Source organism: Thunnus thynnus, chromosome 13 (genome assembly GCF_963924715.1).
Source record: "Thunnus thynnus chromosome 13, fThuThy2.1, whole genome shotgun sequence".
In the NCBI taxonomy this organism is placed as follows: Eukaryota; Metazoa; Chordata; class Actinopteri; order Scombriformes; family Scombridae; genus Thunnus; species Thunnus thynnus.
The window spans coordinates 6,686,462-6,707,404 of NC_089529.1; the positions used below are offsets into that span (position 1 = coordinate 6,686,462).

At 42.1% G+C, this 20,943-nt stretch overlaps 1 protein-coding gene across 3 annotated transcripts in view; it reads left to right on the top strand.

Annotated features, from left to right (window-relative positions):
* The window catches only part of LOC137195272 (E3 ubiquitin-protein ligase RNF43), an 89,409-nt gene that overhangs the window by 61,114 nt on the left and 7,352 nt on the right, over positions 1 to 20,943 (top strand). The gene's annotated exons all lie outside the window — the stretch shown is intronic.

Sequence of the window (20,943 nt, forward strand, 5' to 3'; positions counted from 1 at the left end):
GTTCAAAGGGTTAACAGTCCTACAATGCTGTACATTTTAGAAGGATATAATTCACACAAGTGTAATTCATCAAAGGAATACAATTATAGAAAATCAAATTTAACAATACGAAGGGAACAATAAATTACACCTCTCTTAAAAGAAACTTTAAAGTCACATAGTAGTGACTTTTCTTATTATATTTGGAAAATTGTTCAATTTAGCTAAATTAACTTGAATAAAATCCTTAAATATGTTATATGTAACTTAAATGCAGCTCATTAAAAGTTGGATGTTGAAGAGACCAGAATAATGGTGCTTGAACAAATGGTTGTTACACACCTTAACTAAAAAAAACAGTCACATCAATCCAGAAATATCCAAAAAGTGTCCAAATCACCTCTTTCTACAGTTATATATCTGAGTTTCAGATACGGCTCTCTGTATGCAAATGCCTGAATCAAAACCCTCCACCGCTCCAGTGGTTTTGCATCATTACACAACACAACACAAGCAGAGGTTCTCTGCCAGCATGTTGTGCTAGAAGTGATCCGTCTGCTTTCCTCTACCCAGCCTGGCTTTTCTGTTTACACTAAAGCCTTGGAAAGGTTCTGTAGCAAAGTCACAGAGCAACACATGACTCAACGAGAAAAGGCATCGCAGCGGTGCCAGGAGGCCTCGTCTAAACTCCACACGAGGCTTACTGTACTTTGTTCTGAAGAAATGCCGTAATCTGGAATGTTCAAAGCAAAAAAGATGGCCCAGTTTTTGCGCTCGGGGAGACTGAACTGACTTTTCACCCACACAAAGTGCAGCTCTGTGGAGCACCATTAATAAGAATCCGTCGTTTTTGTGAAAACAGCTCTTACAGTGACTGTTTGGCCCGTGTCTGAACTTGCTGACTCTTATAGAAAGCCTCGCTTATTGATTCTGCTCCTCTCAGATGAAAAGGGTTTTTGGCTTGATTGTGCTGTAATCCTGTTTTCTTTAACTAGGGTTTTCATGTGTATGTGCTTGTGTGTGTGTGTGTGTGTGTGTGTGTTATTGGATGACATTATTTCAAGTGTGCTTTCTCAAATTTTTTGTCAAGCTTTTAGAAAGGTGGCCACTTTTTGTGAGGAGGCAGGTTTGGGGATCCAAAGACAGCGTCAGTCAAATGCATCAAGAGGAAAACGACACTGATGGTGCACGTCTAGTATTTGTAATGACATTATATCTTGTCACGTTGAATATAATAGTTAAAGATGATTTGCAGCATCCATCTACTGTAACACTAAAGGTCTTATTAGCTTTAGTGTTTTTTAAAGATTAAGACTCAGTTTTTGTTAGAGTTGCTATAAGTGGATCTCTTTTTTTGTCACTTCTCATGGTAATTTGGTTAATTTATTCCATCCAAACCACAGTTTTTTATTTAGCTAACATATAGTATATACTGTATGTGCAGGGTGGAGATAATTGAATGATTAAGCTTGTGCTAATACATAAAATGAAATGACCTAGTGAAAGATGAATAGAAGGAGTAAAATATATTAAGAACAGGAAATGTTTAAGCTAGAAAATCAGCTAGAATGAGGAACTGAAGAACGAATAACAATATACAAGTCATGAAAACTACTCCGAATGGTCCAATTTGTCTTCCAGTGTGGCCTAAACTTTCGTGCCAGCAAGAGTAGTCCCAGTGACAGGAAGTGGTTAAAAACAAGGGAAGCCCGTTGAGGGAGGAATAAATCATGGCCCTCATGACAATGTTTTCGTCTCCTTGTGTCTGATTGTCTGTAGGGGGTGACACTGACCTCAGGCTATTCCTGCCTGGTGTTTTTAAGTTAAGACAGGGGCTGGAAACGCAATGGCAGCTGCCTCTGGCTTATTTTCCTTCGGTAGCAGAGTCCAACGTCTCCAGTTCATAGGAGACGAATCAAGGAGGAGGAACACAGGGCAACATCTGGAAAATGGGGGATATTTCAGCTTTTCAGAGCAAATGCAAAAAGCAGCAGGTACACAATGGACATTTTGGCCGGTATGAAATGCGTCAGTGTTAGCAGACTTCTGGGTTCGCTTTGATTTCCCTCCCAAGAAAATTCATTATTTGCTCGTCCGTGCCAGACAGTTGCACGGTTGCCTTCAAAAGGATCGACTATGACTTTCTGTTTCTTTCTCCTGTTAGTCAGAGCGTCACTCCGACTCCAGCATGCAAGGACCTTTGCACCTCCTAAACCACTGCATGCACCTTAGATTATTCTTTTTAATCTCTCAATGAAAAACACAGACACACCACTGCTTTTTTTTTTTTACTGTTTTCAATATGAGATGAACTGTAAATCGCTGCATAAAAAGTTGGGGACGTTTCAAAATCTGTTTTTCAGCCCTCTGTGCGAGCCCTTTCTTCCTGTTATCCTCAGGGTCATATTCCCTCTGCTGCTTGTCAGATAGGTTTACACTGCTTTGATCATGTCACCTCTAACGCAACAGCTTCAAAAGTGATGTAGCTTTGGGCTTCTCTTTCTCAAGCCTCCCCTCCTATCAAGCAGCAGCGTGAACGGATGGCCTCATTATCGGGGTGCAGAGCTGCACCCACGAATGTCCCAAATATGTCTCCTTCCTCCTTTTAACTGTTCACTCTGTTTTGCTGTGTCTTTTCAGATATTTCCTCCCATTCCTTCTTAAGATTAACTAACCACATTCCTCCGTTTGTGCCTGTTTGACCCTGACAACACAGTCTTTTCCCTCCCATTTCCTCTGTTGCTAAAGTTAGGCACCGTCTTAGCTCCCCGTATCAATGTGAAGATAACTCGGTAGGAAGTACTTAGCTTTGAGTCTTTTCGGGCAGTGCACTCAGTTTGGCTCTTACTGTACCCATGATGTAATTTGTAGTTTGATTAGCCTGTCTCTGAGGATTGTCTTATTTATTTTGTCTCTGAAATAGATGGTGCTCTGACTGTGCAGGTATTTTCATCCGTCTCTTGCTATTTTCACGATGATGCTCATTATAAAAGGCAAAGCCACACCCACAGGGTTTCTAATAAAGCAGAACAATGGGCACCTTTGTCGGGCCGTTCCCTTATCCACCATCCTACATAACAAGAGTCATAACCCTCCCGGCAAACAGTGTTAACATCAGCTACAGTCCTTTTCTGCAGCGTGTAGAGAGAAGGGGTTGATTTCCTCCCGTGGCGTTGTTGTGACTGAGTCGGTGCTGTTAATACAGTAGTTTTATGGATTTGTTTGTACATGTGTCCATGTATAGTGCCAGTCAGTTTGGACACTCTTTCCCATTCAAGGGAACGGGATGGTGTATCCAAACTGACTGGTACTGTATGCTAAGGTGTACTAAGTGTTTTTGTGCATGTGTAGCAGTAGAAGACTGACCCTGGATGGGCATTTCCAATTAGACCTGATGTGTACAGTAAGTCTGTCTAATCAATTATTGGACATGTTATCAATCAATAGTTTATTTAAAAAAAGACAAAACACAATGTGCACTTTTTTCCTATTAAAACAGCATTTTAAACTACAGGAGTAGCCCCTAATTGTAGCGAAATCCAAGTAGATTTGAATAAAATAAGTCTCAGCTAAACCTACATATGGTTCACAGGAATTTTTCATAGTCTGACTTATGTAACTTAATGACTTTGATGATCCCCGGACTTTTCCTCTAGTGCCACCACGAGGTTGACATTTGCTGTTTAGAGTGAAATATCCTGACAACTATTGGAAGGACTTGCGATTTTGGTGCATTCAACATTCATGGTCTTCAGTGATCAACTGGTTTCTCATCTATGCCATCATCAGGTCAACGTTTCAGTTTGTCCAATACTTTAGTTTATCTATTAATCGATTTAGGTTTCCTTTTCTATAAACATTAAATCTTCACAGAGCCGCTAGCATGACTGTAGAGATTTTATGGGACACACCTGATAAGTTTTGCCTGACATAGCGTCCTGTAACTTTATGAGATGTGAGGTGTTATAGTGGTTGTTTGATATCGACTCTTTGATCTTTGCAGTTCTTCAAGCTTTACTGTCAATGACTATGACAAATATGCACTGATGAAATCATATGACTGTGACCGTAAATCAATCACTGTGTCATATTTAAACAGTGTGTGTAATTGTGCAAAAATAAAAATGCTGGAGTTTCATTTGTATGATATAATGGGTCACCTGAAGTTGCTTAAAACATTGGTCGCAATACTTTTCCACCTTTTTAAGTGGTCAGCCATTACACTTACAGGTTAACACATACACACTCCTCATTTCCAACCCAAAACACTGTCGTTCTGGTGTGTGCACCTCTACTGCTTGTAGAATTCATAAGGGATTACCCAAGTCAAGTGCAGAGTACTTTCTCTGGCACAATATCAGAGTAAAACATTGTCCTCCAAGGCATTGGCTAACGATGTGAAGCACAAACGGGGGCAATTGTAACCTGGAAAGGAGTTTGAGAGTGAAAATCATCAGCCAGTTGTCATGGATGTTCATGAGGTATCTGCTGCGTTAGAAGTCCAAGGACAGGAAAACAGAATGATAACTCTTTCGCTGTCATCACACGAACACGAGAGTGCATTCCCATGGGACCGAGCCAAAGAATATTTTGGACAAGGAAGAGCCCTGAGCAACAGGAATGTTATTCAAGTATAAGCCACCAAAATGAATCTTGGGTTGCTGCTTGTTGACCTCAGCTTGTGTGGGAGGGCTTGTACACAATTTCAGGAAGATTTTCTGCTCATTAGTTGCAGATAGTTGCTGTATTCATACTGTTCTGTGTTGTTAATACCCGGTTCCTCCCTTTACCACCTGACTGCCTAGTTATCTGAGGGAAACCTGGACCTTGCTGAGGTCACCAGCTGGTTACGGTGAGAGTTCACAGACATGTGGAATCTGCGGGGGGGGGGGGGGGGGGGGTGGCAACTATACAGCGGTGTACTTTTAACACAAGCTCTGTGCAACAAGGGGATTAGCAAGCACAGGAACAAGCCTTTATCACTGGGGGAGACCTTTCACGTAGAGCTTGGCTTTGTGCGAGGCTCTACAATGAGAGGAATACTTCAGGTTTTCTCTCCTCAATGGGAAAGTGCATTCCTCCTTTTGTCAGCACTTTAAAAAACAAGTGGTGGTGCTTTGTATCAGCAGTCGTGCGGTTTTGGTGACCTGCGTGAGGGGGGAAAAGATAATTGGAAAACAAACATCGAATTTAATTTGTCGGTTCAGGTGAACAGGTGGGACGCACAGGACAGCGAGGTTACGGAAATATCACGGGATGGATGGAATTTGGTCTTCTTGTCTCGCCGTGGGGTAGGAAAGTGGGTTGGGCTGCTCGTTGAGATATGTTTGACCTTTGGAGCAACAGGGTTATGAGTCTACACAATGATATATCACAGCTGCATACTCGTTGTATGAAAGATACAACACCCTGGTGATTTGTGTAGATTCCGAAGACAGTTTTATTTCCGGGGATTGTCGGCACGACTCCTGGACAAATCACAGAAACAATGCAGTTGATGGAGAACCCTGCTGGAACTCAGGGTTTTATTACTACTTTTGTAATAAAACTGTTTTCAGTTGTTGTAACTTGAAATGTTACGTTACCTTGTCCAAAGTGAGCCTACTTTGAGTTTGCAGGGCCGATATGAAAGAGGAATTGCCGTTTAAATCAACTTAATTGCTAAGGAGAAGCTGTTGAAATCCCCTATAATCAGATTTCGGCTTATAGGCCCCAAGGCTGCTGTTGGTAATAGTTTCGTAATATTTTAGTCATACACAGTTCAACCCACGGGTGACCAGGAGCATTTGAACTGCAGCTCTTCCAAGTTTAGTGGATCACAATTCAGTGAGACTCAGAGGTCAGAAGGCCTGTGGGTCAAAGCTTAACAGATGTCACCTTGACCCTGCCGCATTATTGTCGTTCAGCTCAGTTCAGCGCTGTCATCGCTCCTACCAACGAGGTGTGAGTGATTGGCAGAGGCCCTGCTCCCCTGCTACACTCTCTCCACTCATCCTGTCACCTTAAATAGGTGGAGATTTCTCTGGCCCAAAGGTGCGTGCGTTACTCCTGCGGTGTGTGTCGGGTATATTTTCAGCAGAACACACCCCAGCTGTGGCTGCAGCTCTCATCCGCATGTCTTGTCCTCAGTTTCTCGCCCTATGCCAGCGTTGCTAAGCTAAACATTGACTCCGAGCTGATGGCACGGCAAACCGCCCTTCCCACACTCGCATAAAATCTGGGCGATGCGTTGTTTGCTTTGACAGGCGATGTTTTCAGATGCTTTGCTCTCTTTTCCCAGCTACTGGCGATTAGCAGCTTGTCGCTCCCCTTTTCTCACGTTTCTGCTCTTCCCTTTTTCTCTGCCCTCTCTGGAATGACACATAAGCTCTGCATAGTTAGTGCAGGCATGTCGAGTTCTTCTGGAGCGAACACTGATTCTACAGTCCAATTTAAGTTTGTCGACAGCATCACCGCAAAACTTTTATACACAAACAGTGAGATGTCTACAGTGCCGCTCGGTGGGAAGTACTTCTCCAAAATAGAAGCAGCTGGAATATCACCTGAGTGTGTATATGTGTGGATCGCAAAATATGTCCCTTCTAACAAGTTCCGGCAAATACTTTTTTTTTTCCAGGGTCCTGTTTTCTTTGTGAAAAGTGGAAACACACATCTGCCACTAAGTTAAGAAAATCCCCTTGCTTCCAGTGCATTAGACAAATTTCCTGTAAACATCTTAAAACAAGGAAAAATAAGCAGATCCTTTACCACTATCAAGGAAATGACCCTTGAAATTTGCTAATTTACACAGAAAACATGAAATTATCTCAGCTGTTGGACACACTTGTTTAAAAGCAATAATGATTTAAGACTAATAAAGCTACGTACATCATTTACTCCCTGGAATAGAGGAAAGAATATCTTCTTGCACAAGGAATTGAGTTTTTATGATGCATAAAAACATGCATACATTCTGTACATGGCCCGTGTGAGCACCTATGCACGCTAGGCTGTTTATCTGCTCCCCGAGGGTGAGCGCACCACCGTCTTGCAGGGCTGCTCCTGGTATTTGAGAATGCAAAGTGTTTGCGTCTCAAGACGTTCATATTAGGACGACACATCCCTCACTTGTCACTTCAAAGGGAGCGTGCGGGGGTCAGGGTTTCGTCAGGGTTTCGTCAGGCTGTCGTCGGCGCTCGGAGCAGACGATTGGAGAAAAATGCGGCACTAAAATTAGAACGGTCTGTCATGCTCATAAAGAGAGACAGAGCCCAGATGATGCTATTCTGTGCCAAATTGCTGTGATTAAAATACCTCCATCCCAACTGGTTGGGAGACACCTTCTGCTGGCTGCAGGAGGGGAGGAGGAAGGGGAGGGGGGGGGGTAGACGGTTGTATGGTTGCAGCCTCATCTGTGAGGTAGGGTGGGGAAGGATGCATGAAGGGTGAGAGGACCAGCTTTAAGACAGATTTAGAGTCCACGATGTTCATGCACTTCCTTATCACTGTATGTTCTTGGATTTTTAGCATCACTGGCAAGAGTTCATCCCTGTTTCTAACTCTGCCTGCAGAGCTGAAGATTTCTTTTCCACACGGTGATGGCAAAGAGGATCATATGATGAGTGCTTAATGGCCCTGCAGTTACAACTGAACTATATCACTGCCTCTCCCTGATGAATGAGGCGTTCATAGGGCAGTAAGTTGTTATTACTGCAGTATTAGTCCTTTGATCTTCCAGCAGTTTGAACCCTGGAGTTTTTTAGAGGGGTGGCTCGTCAAAATAGCTTTGCAAATGGGATCGGGCCTGGTCTTGCCCCAGCTAAGGGGAGAGGAGGCCCGGAGGTGTGCAGAGGCACCAGGAAAACCTGACTACAGAGGCATCACACTGGAGTCTCATGGACCTTTAGTTCCTAGTGTGTGAATGGATCAAAGACATAATTTATTACCTTATATTTATAACTAATCCGTCGCATTCTTGTACGGTTCCCTTAAGCAAGGAGATTCATGATTCTTGTGCCTACTGTAAAGGGTTTTATTGAAAAGGAGAAAAAACACAGTTTTATCTTCACTGACTGCATCAACATTCAGACCCTGAATGTGAAGGTGCTGCTGTTAAATCCGTGCTCAGGAGCCGCAATAAAACACGAGATGTCATTCTCAGCCAGGACATTCCTCTATTAATGACAAAGGCGAATGGTAAGCCTCGTGGTGAAACATGAAGAAGGAGCTGAGAAGCAGGGTATATGCGGGTCTTGAAAAAGTCTTAAAAACCACCGAATTCACTTCCCTCAAGAAAAGGCTTTAGAATATATTACAAGGCTTAAATTTCATTCAGAAAGGTCTTGAATATGTTCTCTTGCCTGCTGTAGACAGTAACATTAGTTATAACTTTTTTTTGTGTGTGTTTGTGGGCTGTCGGGAGACTTTACACATCTATAAACTACAAATGAGACTGGTGGACAGTGGATTGTGTTGAAGGAAGCTGTGCGATCCTTTTTTTGTGGAGTTTCAGTGAGCACCATCAGACCTGTAGCAAACACTATCGCTGATACTAGCTACAGTAGCTCGCTAGTTCATCTTTTCATAATGGGCAAGTGTCAATTTTGGTGAAAACTTAAATGAACTTTTGTAGATGTTTAATCCATCCATCAATTTTATGCCACTTCTCCGGGTCCAGATCATGTTAAATGATCAATGATATTACCAGTATATTATTGTACAGGTAGGAAATAGTGACAAAAAAGTGATTTAATGTCAATAAACTCATGCACTTAATCAGTAATTGCAGGCCTCCTTGTCCTTACTGGTTTTCCATCAGTCTTTGACCGGCATGACGGTGAGAAAGGTATTAAATTGCATTCTATGTGGTATTAAAAAGGTCTTACGTGTCATTCAGTGAACACTGCAGAAACCCTGAGAAGGGAAGAGGAGGCAGGAGAGAGTCAGAGAGGTGAATGGGTTGATTCAGAGGAGTGGCAGCCGAGGCCAGAGGGCAACCCGCGCCGGTCCTGTCTGTCTACTGTTTCAAGGTCAGGTCTACCAGGTCAGAAACAGGACCGTTGACAGGAAAATTTGTTGCTTTGATTTGACTCTTTCCTCCCCTCCCTCGCCTAGTTCACGTCTTTCTCCTCCTTTTGTCGTCAGCCTCTCTCTCTCTCTCTCTCTCTCCGCTGCTCCCATTCCCCCCCTGTTTACCTACCTAATTCTCTTTCCACCCTCCCATCCTGCATCGGTTCATCTGGCACATCCCAGTTCTCATTGTGCAGGCTGAGCCGCTGGCCCTCTTTAAGATCTGCATTAGAATGTTGTTTTTATATAGCAGCAAGCGGAGGCATGTGGAGTCTCTTTTGAACTGCTCGGCAAACAGATGGAGGTTTTCACGCTGCCTTTATGAGATTAAGTGAAACATTCCCATAAAAAAGACATTTCCCCATGTCCCTTCACCCTTCACTTCTCTGTTTCTCTCTTGTCTTTCTTTCTGTCTCCTTCTCTCTCTTCATTGCTGTCTCATTTATTGTCTTGCACTTTCTCTCTCTCTCTTTTTTTTTTTTTTTTTATTTGGCCTGCCTCAGGCTTGGGCAAGGGCACGCTGCTGCTGAAAGTGAAGTAGAAAGTAGACAGGTTTGTATTACCAATAACTACTTCCCCAGGCAAGCAAGCTAGCATTAAGCATCTCCCAGAGTTTAGAGCAAACCAGCAAACAGGTCTTGTGAGTCCCGACACTGCAGGCGAAGGGAGCGAGTTCATGTTTCTCCTTTGCAGTATGAACCTGTTTAACTCTGACTCAGGTAGGTTTGTGCCAAGTGCCCCCCTCTCTGGCTTTTAACAGGGGTTTGACAAAAAAGATTCACAGTGCAGACAGTGTGGCTCTATGGATACAATGAGACTATTTAGACTCAGATTTGCAAGGCGTAAATGCCTAATAGCTATTGGGCATGGCTAATTTGAGACTTTGTGATCTGTTTTTTTTTTTTTTTGACCCACATTTTGCAAGAAATGTATTATTCTACTAGCCTAGGTAAGATTATTGACAAGTCAAAAAGTCAAAGTTTGGGCCCTGGGCTATACTGGTGTACATGTGAACTGTACTGACTCACTTTCTGGTTGTGAGTAAACATCAGATATTGAATCCTGTATCCTGTGATTATGTTTGAATAGGAATACTCATTTACAGCACATGTACAGCCTGCAGAAACTAAATTTGCAACATATTTTTAGCCACGTAGCGGAATGGCTCCAGGGATGCCAGTCAGTTGGTCCGCACTTTGATGGATTGACATTAAATTTTGTACAGACATTCATGTTCCCCGGAGGATGAATTCCAGCCAGATTGTTATGATCCCCTGACTTTTCCTCTAGCGCTATCATGAGGTTGACATTTGTGGTTTTGAGTGAAATATCCTCACAACTATTGAATGGAGTGGCATTGAATTTAGTACAGACATTTACATTCCCTTCAGGATGATTTCTAATCACAAATTTTTATTTGTCCAACATTTTTTTATGACCAAATACCTGTAAAAGTAATGGCATTCCCATCAGCCTCCGCTGCATTTTGTGTTTAGGGCCAATAAGCAAAAGTTAGCATGCTAACACACTAAAACTAAGGTGGTGAACGTGACAAACATTAAAATGCTAAACATTGTTTGTCATTATGAGCATATTAGTGTACTGACTGTAGGATTTAGCTCAAAGCCCTGCTGTTTCTTTAAGTACAGCAACACAGAGCTGGTTGCATAGCTGTAGACTCCAAGTCTTGCTTTTACTCAACTGTAATTGAAATGTACAGCATATATGGTGAAGTAAGCCAAAATATCCACTTACTGTTCCTAAAGATGAAGAATGAACATCCATGCTCATTTTTATGTTGACTGGGATTTAGTTCTTAAGCCTGTTAATTGCAAACAATAGCCAGTCATCCAGCAAGCCTGGAAGTAGTTGACATTGAAATATATCCAATAAATGATTTACATGCTTATCCATACTTACTTCATTTGTTAAATTATTTCAACATCTGTACTGTAATTTTAACTGGGGATTTGTCACATCCTCTTAAAATCAGCTTTTTCACTTCTGGCAGAATGAATATCATGAATGTCAAAGATGTGGCTTCTCTTATTTTCATAAACAAACGTCCCATTCACTTAACTGAAATGAGATTTGATATACAGCAGCACTGTTCATTTTTTTAACTTTATTTGTGTCTTAGTGTACTACATTTATTACAGACAGTGTGTGTGTTCAGTTGTCGCTGTACTGCTGTGTGTGTGTGTGTGTGTGTGTGTGTGTGTGTGTGTGTGTTTGCTCTGCAGAAAGACACGGCTTACTGCATGGCCTGTTCCAAGAATGAATTCCTGGAGGCTTACAAGAGCTGTTGAATGAGATGGAGGGCTCAGGCCAGGAATGATGGGAGGGAGGGAGAGGAGGGAGGCTGCTCTACACTGTAGGAGGGGTGTCGGGCTCTCACTTACAGGCCTGATTAAATAACAGGATGCTTTATGAAAACAAGAACATTATCTGCCTCTTAAAAGGCCGGGAAAGGCCCTCTAATTGGCTTCCCCTGAGTCTCTGCGTTGCCACCCGTCGGTAAGAGAAAAAATCCTCTGCCATGCCCCAGCCACAAACTCAGAGAAACCATGCAGGACACTTTCTCTCCCTCCACCAGTTATACTCTCATCAGCACTATAGGAATGTATCAACATAGCGATACAGAGCCTACAAAACGGGTGTCTTTTCCCACTCAAAGGAGTATTATTCTCCCTGAATCTCTTGATTGAGTGCAATACAAACAATAAAGCGATAGTGGCTCCTCTGTGGGATCGGACAGTTTCTCATGTGGCAACTTTCACAGCTGAGGTTTTCAAAAAGGCCCTCTAGATGTTTGGAGAAGTGAGAAGAAAGCGTCAGAGGTAGGGTTTGGTATGTTTGTGTTCCCCGAGAGATCAGAGGAGTCCGTACATCCAGGGATCTAACTCTCCCTCATTACATCTCTCTCCCTGCAATGTAACCCAGGTGGTTTACTTAATTATACTTATTATAGTCAAGTACCGCTATAATTAAAGTATATCATGATAGTTACAGCTGTAATTAATTTTAGAACTATTTCGTATGCTTATACAGCTTTAGGAAATTATAGTGATTGTTCATAGTAGCGGTAGTCAGTGTTGTGAATGCAACGTTGGACTGAAAATGTCAAAAATATATTATTATTCACTGTCATAGTAGTGACAGATTTTGGCGTGAATTGCTCACACTGTGAGCAATAACCAGTGTTTATTCAGGACAGAGCCGTTGGGTTACAAGCAACAACTTTCATGGTTTTTGCCTTTTCATGCATCAAAATCATAACCAAAGTTCTGTGGTATCACACTTTGCTGTTACTTTGCTGTAATAGTTTTAAAGTTGAGCAGATAGTATCTTCTACATAAGCTTCCTCAACAAAATTACACACAATATACAAAAAGTAGAACACAAAAAAGTGCAGAAAATGATCAATTTGACCTTTAATTTATAAAAAAAAAAAACCCCATAAAAAATAAAGATTGTGAAAATCAATGTGAACTTTTTATTTGCATGTTGTACATGCTCACACATTTACTGTACACACATTTTCAAATCATGCACAGCATATGATTTTGTAATTATTTTCATGTTTTTAATATTATCTTTTTAAAGCCACTACAGTATGTGCAGAATTGTGTAGAAAAGTTCTTATTTTGTTGCGCCCAGTATTTGTATCGTAGAAAAGACGCTGTGGCGGATATCAATGCACATTGCATGTATGATGTTTTTCATTATTACTAATTTCATACTCCATAGCTGCTCAGTGTAGTATATATTTTAGCCTGGAAAGCAAGAAATACTAGCACTGGTTGATTGGGTGGAACCACTGTATTCTGGTCTAGCTTGGTTTTAAAGAACAGACATTTTCAGGAATAAGCATATTTGTTTTCTTGCTGAGATTTAGATAAGAAGATCAATACCATTCTCATATCTCATATCCATACAAATTTAAGCTACAGCAAAGAGACAGTTATCTTAGATTAGCATAAAGACTGGGAGCAGAGGCAAACAGTAAAAAATCTACCACGACCTCTAAAGCTCACTAATTAACACTTTATATCTTATTTGTGTAATCTGTGCAAAAAACAGAGTAAAATGGACAAGTTGTGGTTTGATGTTGGACTATTTATATATATAGTACAAAAATATATGTAGTGACGCCCTTCTTGTCGTCACTGTGAAGTTGCCAATCAAGCAGCTAAGACTCCAGGAAGTCACTGCTTCCTGCCAAGGAATAGTCCCACACATAACCTGCTGCACAATCTGTTGCCTTTACACTTCTGTTCTTGTTTGCATCAAATGATATTAAACAATATCTCATGTGTTAATTAGGGAGCTTTACAGGTGCTGGCAGATTTTTTTGTCTTTGAACAGAGCCTGGCTAGCTGTTTCTCCCTGTTTCCAGTCTTTATGCTAAGCTAAGCTAACTGGCTGCTGGCTGTAGCTTCATATTTAATGTACAGACATGATCGGAGTGGCATCGATCTCCTCTCAGCAGGCACATGTCCCACTATGTTGCACTATTCCTTAGCATCTAGTGGCTTTTAAACTAAAGTCCTCTTGATTTTTTTCTTCTTCTCATCATGTTGACTGGCTGTTAACCCCCTGCACACTCTCAGTGTTCGGGCACTGGGCTCGCCGCGTTTCAAGAGTGAAATTTGAGGTCACATGGTGGCGTGTGTGGGATGAAGTCAAGCCTTTCGGCTCGATCGTCACGGTTGTCACTGTCGGCCACATCAGTCTCATCTGCCCCCCAGGCTGCAGGCACTCGCCGTCTGGCTCTTTGATGTTTCGAGGATGTGTTTAGCAAGCGATAGTGTATCAGATGACATTGGTCTTTCTCTGTCACCTTGTGCTTTGCATTTCAAATCTGTGTCACTGTGCAGCCAGCGCCTGCTAACGAGAGGGGGCGAGAGACAGGGGAAGTGCAGAGAGAAAGAGAGAAGGGCGGGCTGAGCTTCAACACTGTGAGTTCTCTAAATGACCTCTCTTACCTCCAGACAGGCAGATCAGGTTCATAACTTTTTCCAGTGTCTCTGCACGAGAAAGGTGGCCAAGCCCAGGTTCTGGATTTAGTCTTTCTGCATGTGTGTGTGTGTGTGTGTGTGTGTGTGTGTGTGTGTGTGTGTGTGTGTGTGTGTGTGTGTGTGTGTGTGTGTATGTGTATGTTTGTGTGTGTGTGTGTGTGTGCGTGCACAGGGATGAATGGGTGGTAGAAGTAGTAGGGAGGAGGAGGAGGAGTGTATGATTCAGGCCCACCCCCTCAGGCTCAATACTTTTCTTGAGAGCGTAGAATCTGCTCACCTGCCCTGACATGCCAGCCGGGCCCCTCCTCTTCATGGTCGCCCCCCTCCAGCGGCCCCACATCAAAGTATCCCTGTGAGTAATGGATACCCTGCAGGGCCACACCCTTCCCTCCTCCAACTAACTCAAATGCTGCTCAGCCGGTGGCGAGCACCCGGCAATCACACAGCACACACACATGCAGCAATTATCCACGCACAATTAGACTTAAATACACACCTTCAACCCTAGGTAAATAATATTTAAGGCAAATGCTGTGTAGTTCTGGTTGTTTTTGGTGGTATTTAATTTACTATTTCAACATTTATATGAGTGTACTGGGAAAGAAAGAAAAAATTAATAGGAGTATACATTAGTCACTTTCCTGTGTCTTATCTTATTTTGCTCACTGTGTTCTTAAATTAATTGTCTGATAATTATTAGTTAGAATCGAATTCTGACAAACACAAATAGGAAGGTGTGGTGGACTATGAATGTTCGTTGAATGATTTTTGAACAAATCAAGGGCCCGTTTTTTGGTTAGATACGATATTTGTAAATAATAATGAAAATAGAATAATAATTCTTTCCACCATCCATAAATGGGAAAGTAATAACATTAGTTAGACAAGCTGCTGTGTTGATGTTGGTCAACTTACCTGTGCTGACCGACATCACATACAGATGCATTCAATCAGGTTAAATTGATGAAAACAAACCAAAATCCTCCATTTGTCCACAGTCATTCATTCCAGTTGTCAGTTTAACATGCACTATGTTAAGTGAGTTGGTTTTATTTTATTGGCTGTTTATTTGCATACACATTATTTATATATAAAGGTTTTATTTATACATAAAAAAAATATTTCAATTCCTAAATTATTACATACACAGCTGATGTACTCATGTTTATTTGTGGAACTTTTTCAGCTGAGCAAATGCGAGGGCATCTATATGCAGTGATTTTGTACACAGTATTTATCACCTACCAGGCTATCACCATATCTAAAACCATGCAACTAGCATAGCTAAAAACACTGAGAAAGAGCCTTCAATAGAGGATATAGACTCTGGCTCATTTTTTAGTAATTAGGCTTAGAGAGGTCAACATCGTCAGCATACATGGATAACATTCTCATTACTTATCAGGGAAACTGACCTATGGGCCAACAGTCTGTATGGTTATCCCTTTAATTGCCCGGTTTCTGAAAGTCTTGCATCCAGTAGACAAGTAGAGGTGTTTTGTACATTACCGTGGAAACTTAAACACAATGTCCACAACATCAATGCAGGCTGCACCTGCTTCCAGTGCCACTTCACCCTGCTATCACCGCCACCAGCCCCCGCCCCCGTCTGCTCCTCATTTAGCCGTGCGGCGTGTCCCAGTGCCTCAGTAATGGTTCCAGTGTGCCGGGCCGGTCAGGAGAAATGACAGAGCAGAGAGTCGGCCTCAGACCTGTAGGCCCAGAGCTCTGTACTCTGTCATTAGACACTTTAATGCAGCAGCAGCACCGCAGCCTGCTCGCCTCACTCCTCTCCTTCCCTCCCTCTCTGTCCCTCTCTTTTTTCTTACCTCTTTCACTCTCACTCCTTATTCCCACACATATTATTCCACTGTATAATTTACCCATGCACTGAATGATGTGGACAGTCACGCTGGGAAAAGAGACCTACATGGTCCCCACAAGAACCATAAAGTTAGATTGAGGTAAATAGAGTCCGGTGGCATGTTTTAAAGAGGCAGTCAGGGTTATCAGAGAGACCAAGTAACTGCAACATCATCAGGTTTTTGGCTGTAGCGGCATGTAATTAAGAGTAATAAAGATTTTCACAATAACCATGCTCACTAATTATATAAAGTTAAGATTGAAATATCTTACTGGATGCAATGCTAAAAATATCTACCCATAGAGTCATAAAATATTATTGTCTTAAAACAAGCCCATTTTTAAGGGGTGTTCTTTTTTCATCTGATTCCAATCTACATCTACAAAAAAACAAAACAAAAATTTCTGAAACAAAGCTGCAGCTACTTCTGAAACAAGTGAAATGATCTCATTCCTCAGCCAGATGTTTTTGCTGTGTGCTTACTACTGCAGATTATAAGACTTACTTGCTGCCCCTTTAACGCACAGACGTCTTCATCTGTTGTCAAAAGTCAAAGGTTATGAAGCTACTGGGTCACACTTTGACTCTGAATATAGTTCTGTAATCATAGATGTCCAACTAATACAGCAGATGTTTCTCCATAGCAAGACTGAGTGTGCCTGTGTGTGTGTATGCGTGTGTGTGTGTGTTTGTGTGTGTGTGTAATATTCTCATTATTGCCCTTCTCCTTTTCCTCTCCATTACATTGGAGCATGGCTGCAGATGAAGGGAGGTCGCCCGCTGGATTGAACTGGGCCATCCGCACCACATTAAACCCCATGACAAACACTGAGACGTCAACAGGCAAAGAGATGTTGTCAGGCGACGGAAAAACCTTGGCGCGTCCCTACTGTATGTGAAATAAAGACATCAGAGCGTAGTTTGTTCCTGACCTATCGAGAACACACTGTGATACTAGGCCTGGCTCAGAGACCGCGCTTCGCCAGGGATGTAAACAAACGGCGCAGGCTGGCCCCATGCAGGCCACCCACTGCAGGAGAGGGCAGGTCACTGGCTCGATGTGGTGCTACGCGAGCTGAGCTGCGGTTAATGCTGCAGTTAGTCAAGTGCTGCTCATAGCAAGGTGGATCAAGCATTGATTCTTCATTGGGTTGTTTGTGCGCACCGTGTGTGTGACTCAGTTTTTCTGTCCAAAATGAGCTCTTGTGAGTGCAGTGCAAAAAACCTCAATACATAAACAGGCAAAAGACTTTAAGACGACTACCTTAACTCAAATCTAGTTAAAACATTTGATTGATCGCTTATATTTTTCCTACTGTCAGTAAATGCTGTGAAAATACCAACAACCAACCAGTGTTGTGTGTGTATGTTCTCTCATTATGATGAACAGGGACACTGCAGTTTATTTTGAGTTGATCTCACACTCACTGTTCTGTTTCTGCAGATAATCACTATGACACTAAATTTGCAGCTAAAAATAACCTAAAATCCACAGAGCCCGGTTGTGTTAGGAGGTTATTCAGCCTTTTTTAGAAACGAAAGTATGTACTCGTGACCAGTTTTTAAAGCAAAATTTTGACATTTTGGGAATTGCACTTATTTGCCCTCAGTAGTCTTGTCAGTTAGCTTAGCATTAAGAGTGGAAACTGGAGGGAACAGCTAACCTGGCTCTACCTGAAGATAACAAAGTCTCTCTACCAGCACCTGTAGAGCTCACAAACTACAGCTGAATTCATGTCAGAAAACCCCAAGTGAGGCTGTAAGTTATGCATTGTGTGTGTTTCCATGAATGCATACCTGCTTGTGTACCTGTGTGACCTCACGGTGCCTCTTTCTGGCTCCATGCCCTCAGGTGTGTTTATGTTTGTGAAAGCTCCACGCTACCTGCTACCTCAGTGCTCCTCACCGTGTAGCCTCATCCGCTACGATTCCACTCCGTTTCACAAAACGCAGCAAAACTTCACCCGCAGCCGCACCCTCCGTCAAAAAAACCCCATCAGTGTTAAAAGTAGAAGCAGACTATTGTGGTGTCTGTGTTGTTTGTTAGCTTTTCAGCGATGACGTCCTCACTGTATAACTCTGTAAACCACAGCCATTTCCGATGCTGCAATTGTTTTTACTCATGCCAAATAGTGTTTAATCACATGTGTCAAGTTGCACCTCATGAGGATGGGTGTTTAGTTAACCACAGTGATGTCTGTTTCAGTTCTGACCATAACAAACTTGGAGATGTTGAAACACTCGCGCTGGCAGTCCTTTTAACTGTCTTGTTAGCGTCAGACTTGTGCTTTTCATTGCACTATGAAAGGTTAAATATATCTCCTATTAATCATGTAATGAGATCTCTCAGGCTGCTTCCGGGTATGTGGCTCAGCGGAGGCGTACGGGTTGGTGACCACACTCTGGTACAACCACTACTAATACTGAGATATAATAAGACCACAGTGGTCATTTGAGGAATATATTATGATATATTCTTGAACTGGCTACTGTTAGTCGGAGCTGTAGGAGGCAATTTGAAACTCCTCAACTGCTCGTGTCTGTCTGTGTGTGTTGGACCACAAAAAGCGGGCTTCCCTGCATTTATTACCACGATTAGAGCATGTATGGGCTCCGTGCCTTGTAGAGAACTTTTGAACCCCAGGTAAAGCAAATTCCCACATGTCAAAGATCCAGCTTTTTTCTTTCTTTTTCTCCTATGTGACCGCACCCCATTTAGGCCCATGCACGTACTACAATTACTGTTCTGATGAAACAGGGGAAAGGCTGTTGCACCAGAGTTGGAAGCCAGATCAAAGGGTATATGTTAATTTTTTATTTGACCTCTTTCTGACCGTCAATACCATAGCTTTTGAATACCGCCAACGGTTCTGTGGGACAATGCTGCTAAATCACAACCGTGCCCTTCCATGTGCACACAGACCTGTGGGCATGTAGTGAACATAATGCTTTTTACTTATTTTCTGCAGTGTGCTTTGAAGAAATAAGTGTAGGAGGGGGGTGAGATTCTGACATTTTGTGTATACAAAGGAAATGTCTGTTTCTTCCTTGTCATGCATCGACTTTCTCTTTTTGAAGTGTTAAAAAGTGATCTGCTGCCACTGCACCAAGCAGGATTCTCATTAACATGATTAATGGATCTACTGAGTGATGATTTTACCTGACTTTTTTTAAAAATGTATATGTGTGTGTGTGTGTGTGTGTGTGTGTGCACTCGCACATGCTCCTTCCTGCCCTGGGCTGCGAGCAGGAGGCTAGGAATAACTGTTTAGTGTTGTGTTTGACCCGGGTGATTAGGTGTTTAAACTTGTGTCTCCTCCTCATTAAGCGTTGGCAGATGCCAGGCGCTTGAGAGCATGTGATGAGATATTGATGAAAAGGCAGTGATTTGTTTTCTCGCTGTCTTCTGGTGATGCCCGCGAAAGCTTTTTCCGAGCTTTTTGTAGAGTGCTCCGATAGCACAAACAACGTTCAGAGCCAACGCAGAAAACGCCCACACACAGAGAAGGCCTCACACACGGGACAATGTGAGGTCAACCCAGCTCCTGTCATGGAGAAGTGGGTCAGGACCAGTGGTAGTAAGGGTGTAATTTCCACTGGAAGATCTCAGTCCCCTTCACTTTTATAGTTTCAGGTTGATTTTTCTCTGAACATTGTCATCTTACTGTCCTGCTACCATAATCCAAATGAGAGAAAAGTTGATAAAAATGTTAATATGCTTATCTGAGCATTACCGTGTACACAGCAATAAGCTTAACAAGTGCTTTGCTGACTTTATTTTGGCCGTGCTTCACCCCCCCCCAGGCTACATACAGTCAGCCCTACTTCATTGCTGGAGGTGGTTGGGGTCGTATGCAGCAAAAGCACAGGTGAAACTGATAAACTGATAACATTAACAATGGCTCTGTTCTATTCAAGTATCCAAGGAAACCATACTGGTGAACCATCATGTGCTATAGCAAGGTCATGAATTAATGTTATTAATTACACCTGTGCTTTTCCTGCTTTGACATGTCAAAATGTTTGCTGTGAAAAAGGCCTATTCAGAGCTGGAAACAGTACTCTGTTTTTAGTTAGTTAAATGTTCTCATAAAAGGATGCAGAAATCTTTGTTTTTTGTAGTTAAGTTATAAATACGACATTATCTATCATAAAGTATCAGGTCTCTGAAACATAATAAGATGTTAAGAAGGGTTAGTGCATTAACAAGAAAGATGATTTAAGGTTCAAGTAGCAACCATCCATATGGAAAACCCAATAACCTATTTTATCATCATTTATATGCATATATATATATATATATTCAAGTACATGAAGGCACACACATTGAATTAGCACCTTTCCTATCCTCATATTTCCTCCCAGCTCACTCTTGATATTTTTAAATGTAAATAAAAATGGGAGGATGTTGTGGATTTAATGACACTCTTAGGTGCTATAATACAACCAGAGTGTGCACATTAGTTAATAAAAGTTCATAATGTAATAATAAGCCAGCGGTTGCTTTATGTAAGTTACTGCCTTTATTGCCTGTACTACTGAGCACTGCAGGTAAAACCACTGATGTGCTACCATGTTTGTTTAGAATATCATTCTTTCTTTAACATATGGTTTTAGCTTTAAAATATCACGTGTAAAATGACAGAAATAATAAAACAAATAGAGCTGTAGTCTGGTAGCACATTGTCAGAGCCTAGTTTGAATACAAAATGTCACTTATTTGCATGTTAGCTCTACCGGGATGCCCCACCTGTTTGCTTTCATTCAGCATAACCCCACTTCTTTCCCTTCTATCAAATAATCCTCCACTGTTTCTTTTGTCTGCACTCTCCAGCATTAGATAAAGGATTAGACCAGGCAGCAGATTTGTGCTGCGGCCTTGAGATTCCCACTAACACACTTTCACATAGTGTGTGGGGTTTCCAGAGTCAGGTGGAAAAGGCAGGAGGAGCTGTACTTTGGTCTGTGTTATGAGGACAGACAGTTGTGGCATGACTGCCACCTAGTGACAGTTTAAGACACTGAACTGTC